The sequence below is a fragment of the Xyrauchen texanus genome, chromosome 23 (genome assembly GCF_025860055.1).
Source record: "Xyrauchen texanus isolate HMW12.3.18 chromosome 23, RBS_HiC_50CHRs, whole genome shotgun sequence".
Lineage (NCBI taxonomy): Eukaryota > Metazoa > Chordata > Actinopteri > Cypriniformes > Catostomidae > Xyrauchen > Xyrauchen texanus.
The window spans coordinates 30,368,923-30,376,474 of record NC_068298.1 but is presented as its reverse complement, the minus strand read 5'-3'; positions in this window follow the sequence as shown (position 1 = coordinate 30,376,474).

The window sequence follows — 7,552 nt, the reverse complement described above, 5'->3', positions numbered from 1 at the left end:
AGGAGACAAAGCTGGGAAGAAAGAAAGAGAGAGAGAGAGAGAGAGAGAGAGAGAGAGAGAGAGAGAGAGAGAGCACTAGAGGGTCAAAATTACAGTGCCTGCTGAGAAAAGCAGAGAAAATTACCAAAGGAATTTTTGAAGGCTTAAATCCAAAAAAGAAAAAACCAAGGGAGTCTACCTTAATTAAAACATAACAAAATGTTTATATGTGTTTATATTCATCATTTTAACCCTTGTGCATCAATTAAAAAAAGTTACACATAGGTTCATTATGGACAAAAATGGCCATGTCCAAAAACTGTCATAAAAATATTATAGATTTATATTTTTTTCCACTTTCACTGACATAATTTTTTTAACCAGCATCAGCTCTAATCATAATGACCAAACATTCATTCATTTTTTGAATTTTAACCCTTTAAACGCTGGTTTGTTTACATAATGCCACTGTTGTTTTTTAGGAAAAAATGAAAAATAGTAAATATTTTCAATTTAATAGATGCTAAGCAGAATTTTTTTTCTTTGATTATTAGAGCCTCGGATATGTCAATGATTAACAACAACATTCATTTTGATGCTTTCATATTTTTTATGCAGTATCAGATTTTTAAAAAAGCTACCACTTAGGTCCATAATGGACAAAAATGGCCATGTCAAAAAAGTTTCATAAAAATATTATAGAATAATATTTTTTTCTACTTTCACTGACTTATATTTTAACCAGCATCAGTTCTAATCATAATTACCAAACATTCATTTATTTTCAGAATTTTAACACTTTAAACGCCGGTTTGTTTACATAATTAATTGTTTACATATAATGTTAGCCAGAGGGGAACTGGCCCCCACAGTGAGTCTGGTTTCTCCCAAGGTTATTTTTCTCCATTAATCTACATCTTATGGAGTTTTGTGTTCCTTGCCACAGTCGCCTACGGCTTGCTCACTGGGGTTATTAACTCTTTCCCCGCCAGCGTTTTAAAAAAATAAGTTGCCAGCCACGCAGGTTTTTGACGATTTTCAAAACTTTAATGGCCCGCAGAATAATTAATTCCATGAATATATGAAGATGCTATATATCAAAATAAAGATCTGAGCCTCTGCTTTTAGGCAAATAAAAAACGATTTTATTTTATCTTCATTTGTTATTTTTAATGCCATTAAGGCATTAAAGGTAGGCTTTGTCAAAAACAACATTTCGGACAAAAAGCTGAGAAAAAGGCATTTCTATCTACATTTTGAGCTACATTCTCAAAACTCCACTTTACGTTTAAGACGATCGCAGTCTGTTTCTTTGATCAAAGAGTTGTGTACTCTTTCAAAACATGCGTGCGGGTCTTTCTTACCGTATTCCACCTAAAACACGGATACCAGGAAAATTCCGTGTTTGGCGGGAAGCTTTTATATAGGATTTTGTTTTAGGATTTGTGCATTGGTTAAAAGCAGTTAGGGGGCAGGATGTGTGTTGAAAACTTTGAGGGTGGCTGTAGACTGCCCCAACCAATCACAAATTCAGAGATGGTAAGCGAAAATTTTTGTGCAATGTATATATTTTTAGTGCCCATAAAGAAGCCTGGTGGTATCTCTAGCAGTAGCAAAGCTTCTGTTAATGTTCCACAGGCTCCCTTTTCCCACTCATCAAATATCTCACTCTCCCTCCACCTCAGCTGCCCAAAATAGCAAAATAGGACCTTGTGCCTAATAATAAAATGTACATATAATCAGTTTTGATTGTAAATTCCATGGATTTGATTCTATGTCAAAAGTGGGGAACAAACTGGGATTTACAAAGGGAGAAACGTACCTGAAAATGTTATTATGCGCACGTCAACTGACAAGCATGCGTACAAACATTTTTATGCCTATGCTCCGTTGTTTGTTGACTTGAGTTTATGATTTTTTGTGATTCAAATAAAAGGCAATGACTGACTGAATTTATTTATAAATGAGTGAGCATGTTTATGTGAACAAGATCTACAATCTATAAGTCACAATGTGGTCATATTTACAATAAGTATGCTGTAAATGTTATATTTTGGATATCATCTTTAACAGTATATTTATTTGTTTTTGGAGTGAGGAGGTGGAGAGATTATAGTTAAACACAGCTAAATCTATATTCAGATGGTTAAAAAGCTACAGTTATAAAGCTACTGACTTTCTATCACTAAAAATCACCTTGAGACCAGTTGCAATATGCTATTTTCAGACAGAGAAATTAATGTTTGTTTTTCTGTATCTAGACACATGTGTCATAACAGGTCCGATTTTGTGTGCTGTCAAAATGTTCTGTTTGGAAGCAGTCTGCTATCTTCCAACAGCATGAGTTTAAAATCAGCGAGTAATGATAATCTCATCGGTGCCAACTGGGTAATCTGTGTGCGTGTATGTGTGTGTGTGAGGCTTTTGCCTCTCTTTCTCTCTCTCTCTCTCTCTCTCTCTCTCTCTCACTCACTCACTCTCTCTCTCTCTCTCTCTCTCTCTCTCTCTCTCTCTCTCTAGCATCAATGTATCTGAAGGACAAAGGACACTAATACTTAAAAAAAAAAAGCTAAATATAGTAACAAAACTCTGAAACTATCCTCTGCCAAGTAATATGGTTCTTGAGCCTAATGCTGCATTCATGTCATGTTGGAATTACTGTAATTACAAGATGGCAACTCATAGATCCTACTCAGAGCTATAAGGAGACCTTATTCACAGCAGCGCCATCTTTGATTTTTAATGGGAATTACAACGAGGCTGTGAGGGATAAACTTGCAGTCTCTTCAATTGTCTCTACTGCAGTTTAAATTGTTTTTGGATTGTTCCACGGACAAAACATTGACAAGTACATTCAGTATACAAAGAACTCCAGACAACATAAGTTGTGGAAAATCAGTTGCGCTTTAAGAGCGTTATACAGCTTTATACTGTTCATGGCATTGAAGAGATGGCAAGTCTATCCCTCACTGCCTTGTTGTCAAAGATGTCACTAGAGTGAATATAGCTCTCCTTATAGCTCTGAGTAGAATCTGGGGTCCAGATTTCTATGGCAACACATATAATGCAAAAACGTTTTGTTGTTGATAACAGCAAAATGGTTATCTTTATATTAATTCACCTCTATATGTTCTTGCAAAATGTTTAAGAAAAAAAAAAAAGCTCCAGGAATCAATGGCATATTAAAATTACATGTCAATATGTGTTCACTACCTTCATCTGTTTGGGCCGCTGCCATATCGATGATTTTTTTATGACGACACATCTGTTAAGTCAGAGCTTTCATTGAATTCTGAGTTTACAACTAGTATTTACAAGTTTTACGAAGATGTGAATGCTTTATCTCATTATCACGGAAATTCCAACTTGACCTGAACGCACCATAACTGTTGTTTTCGGTTGCCAAGCAACAAAGCAACCATGTCCACTAATGAAGAATGGGTATTTTCAGCATTTAAATATCAGTATTTAGCAACAAATTTAAATGCAGCTCATCCAATCAGAATTTAGAACTATTCGCTTTATACTTATTGTGGTTGAGGTCCCGAAATCTGATTGGTCATTACAGCTTTCCAGCTGTGGTAATGCCCATGATTTAAGCAATATTGCAATATTTCTTTTATACAGTCGTTCAACAAAAAAGTAAATAAAATAACTCACATTTCATAAAAAACTTGCCCAGCAAAAATATTTCCAAAAGCATCAAACACAACTCTGGTCTTGAGCTGCTCTCAGTGATCTGTTTTTGAACTAGTGTTATGTTTTTCTTGAACACAGTGTTGTTTAACATATCTTTGAAGTAATTATTCTCATTTATTGCAGTTGTTTCTGTGGTGAATTACTGTGTGTTTTTGAATGAATCAGTTGAGTTTATATCCGCCTCTTCGCGATTCTTATAGCAGAGCTGTACCGATCAGGGCTTGTTAGCAAGATTATGGTTTCTTTTTCCAATGCAGTGCTGCAAAATGAGGATTAGAATGAACTGTGCATGACCAATGATGAGTCGCCACATCACTACAGGCGTTCCACCAAAATGGTTCTCTGTCCTGAGTACAGTTTGATAACCATGCTGAGAAATCTGGCCCAAGAATTTTTCCTAATTTTACCATTGATAATGGAAAAGCCTGATAATGGAAAAGCTCCTAAATATTAAATGACTCACTCATAATATGATGGTGAAAATATGCACTATCCAGAGATCGAATGAATCAGTGAATGTAATCAAAATGACATAAAATCCCCAACTCTATTTGGAAAACCATGAACATGGAGAAGCATAATGCAAATAGTGAAGCATCCCAGGGCTGTTGGACTGAATATCAGCACTCTAGGAATGCCTTTCGTCCACTCAGATTCGAGGTCAGGAGTTATGACTCTAAACACCTGTTCACCGTTTCATTGTGCAGCACCCATAGCTGAACATATTATGGACTCTCGTACCATATTGTACACATTTTCTCACTGGGCAAAACTAATTGTGCTTGGTTCTGTACTTTGGTTGTCAGAAGATAAACTGAACTCAGGCTACACTTTGTGTGGTTATTGCCTGGTAAAATAAATCTCTACAATTTGTGTAACTATTTTTGGTTTCTAAAGACAGCAGAGAACACCTTGAAAAACAGATGTATCTGTTGCTTGTCTCACTTCCACCTAAAATGTTTCATTCTCAGCTTAATCAACAGGATCACTCTCAAACATCTGGTGAACGTCAGCTAGATGCAATACCTTTGTCTGGTGTTGGAATAAACTTCAATTGAATACTTCTCTTAGTCTGGGAAAACATAAAAATATCAGATGAGTGAGATGCAACACACGTTAGTCATTTTCTGTTGTCTGGTGTAGAAGGAATAATCATGAACAAACTATAGAGCATGATACAGACAGACAGAGAGGCAGAAGGTGTGTGTGTGTGTGTGTGTGTGTGTGTGTGTGTGTGTGTGTGTGTGTGTGTGTGTGTGTGTGTGTGTGTGTGTGTGTGTGTCTTTAGGTCTCCTGCTGAGGTGGAGTGTGGGTAAAATTCCACTCCTTCATTCCCGCAATGTTCAGCCGGAGACTATTCCCTTGAGACTAGACTGTGTGTGCCCTAGAGAGACAGCCTCACAAACACACAACACACACACACAAATCACAACACAATCTCAAACAATATGAATACGAATGATATCTTAAATACATATTGGTTCACGTGTGGATGAACAGTCTTCATGTGCAATGTGTGCATGTCTATGAATGTTGGCATGGTTTACATGCGTATTTTGTGTATGTGCGGGCGTGTGCGTGTGTGTGTGTTCAGTCAGACTGTGAGGTTTAGGCAGGCTTCCTCTCTTATTAACTGACCTGCAGGGGGATGGGCAGTAAGCTTCAGGAGAGGAGAGGTAGGAGAGATGGGGGAAGGAAACGGTGTGTGTGAATGTGTGTGTTACTGGTTTTATAGGTGTGTGTACTGAACTTGACATTCTCCCTCTCTTCCATTTTCTTCATCAATAAAACGGGGTGTTTCCCAGTAACAAAATTATTAAATCAAATCACAGGACACTGAAACGAAGTCATTTATCATGTTCTGTAAATGTGTACATAGAGACTACCTTGAAACTGTTGTGTTAGTTGATGTGTAAGAGTTTGTGAAGGGCCTCAACCTTATGACTGAAATTGTAAACAGATGTTCGATGAGGGTGAAGATCTATGTTGACTTCAGTTCAGGGGGGGGCAGTCATTAAGTTTACATGTGTAGTTATAATCAGGTTTTTGCATAGTCAAGCTACACTTTATTTGTCTGTCCAAGATTTCATATACATGAAATAATGTGTAGTTGTCCATTTTAAGGAAGGGTGATCAATATGATCACATGGGTGGTTCGCATGTTGTTTCCGAGAGTTCCAGTACCCTAAAATTGGCCACATTATGCCGACTCACTGACAAGCACCACCTCCTATCAGACATGTTTGCATCGGCTCCAGTGTGTTTACCTTTCCCTGTAGGAAAGTCCCTGGAAGTGCGGTGCATCGGCAGTGTGGTATTCCCAGGTTCGGATAACGTATTGAAACTAGGAAGTAATCACGTTTGCATGATCAGTGACATGTGCGATTCAGAGGTTGCATTTTTTCCTCTTACATTTTTTCCTCTTACCTTTACTCCACTAAAGGTTAGATTTAGGTTTGATGTTTGGGTTCGGGGGGTTTATTTTATGAAACATGCATTCCTCTTCACTGAGCCTGTACAGCTGAAAACAATTCACTTCACAACTTGCTTTTGGCGCCCCTCTGTGGACAATACACCCGGAAAATGGAACTCAAACATGCCCATATGCCCAACAACACTGGGGGCAGTGTTTTGAATTTTGGTAAGCACAGACTGAAAAAGTCCACCTACTGTTCCGATTTCACTGTAAGATCAGTCTGGGACAACAGCTGTGGAAATGTTAAATATGTGTCATGCGTCACATTGTCTTTCGGAATATACAAACAACATATAGAGGACATTCTGGATAAAACTAAGCTGCAATCGCATAATCAAGGTCTTTTGATGCGACTTAGCAAAAATCTGATACATGGCCATATATGAATTATATAAAAATAATAAACATTTTGTTCATATACCTTAGCAAACAGCAAATGTACATATTCAAATTCCACTAGTATTTGAAAAAATATACAGTATGTTACATTAATGAACATGGCCATATTTGTAATATTTTAAAATATATGCATTTTAAGCACATGGCTTTTTTTTATCAGTGAAAACCATATATAAACATTGTGGCATGGGGGCATGGTCATGTGTCGGTCTGCGGGAGAGAGAGAGAGCGGTAAGGCTTGTCACCTGGTTTGTAATTACTTCTAACACCTGTGTCTTGTTATAGTGATACAGAGAGAGACATTTAAAGGGGTCATGACATGAGAAACCAAATTTGCCTTGATCTTTTGGTATATAAGAGGTCTTTGTATCATTAAAACGTCCTGCAAGTTTAATATTTTAAGACGTCCTCCCCATTCTAAACGAATCATTTATTTAATCAAGCTCAAAATACAGCTCGTTCTGGATTCATGGTTTGAAGTGACGTGTCGGTTAGAAGTGACGTAACAGCGTTTGCATATGACCGCCTCCAGCACAAGATAACTACGATTTAAGCGCAAGACAACTACACTCATTTCAGTATCGCCGTGCGCCTCACAAGTGTTCAGTCGATGGACAGCGAGCTCTGACAGAGACTACTTGTGCACAGGAAAATTACGATGCCACACAGATGTGCTGTTCCTGGCTGTGGTCAAACAAAACCTCTGAATAAGCTGCCGAAAGATCCAGACGTCAGGGAAAAATGGATGCAGTTTATTTTTTGCGGACGTTCCAGTCACGGCAGTGTTAACTTAAGCGTTTGTTCTGTACATTTTAAGGATGACTGTTTTGAGAACAAATCTCAATATGATGCTGGCTTTGCCAGAAAACTGTTGCTCAAAGATAAGTCCGTGCCGACTATTCTGGGAACAACGACGACGCAAACTGTAAGTAATCTATTTTAAACTTTAAACTACTTTTTAAAGCGCAATTTCATTCATTATGAATAATCACAGTGTTT